The sequence below is a fragment of the Penaeus monodon genome, chromosome 23 (assembly GCF_015228065.2).
Source record: "Penaeus monodon isolate SGIC_2016 chromosome 23, NSTDA_Pmon_1, whole genome shotgun sequence".
In the NCBI taxonomy this organism is placed as follows: Eukaryota; Metazoa; Arthropoda; class Malacostraca; order Decapoda; family Penaeidae; genus Penaeus; species Penaeus monodon.
In genome coordinates, this window is record NC_051408.1 from 40756072 (window position 1) to 40756351 (window position 280).

Sequence of the window (280 nt, forward strand, 5' to 3'; positions counted from 1 at the left end):
TTCCCTTTGGGGTTTTTCCCTTCCCCTTTCCCCTTTTCGGTGGCTTTCGTTTATTGGTTTGTTTTTGTTGTTATTTTTGTTATTTTTTGCGTAGTTTAAAGTTTAGTTTTTGTGGTTTAGTAAATGTTTATTTTTGTTGATTTTTTTTCTTATTGGTTATTTTTTTGCGTTATTGTAATTTTTGTTGTTGCTGTTATTTATTTTTGTGTTATTGCTACGGTTTTTAATATTGAAAAATCCTCTGTGTGATTATAGTTTTTCTTTGATGGGGGATTCGGGG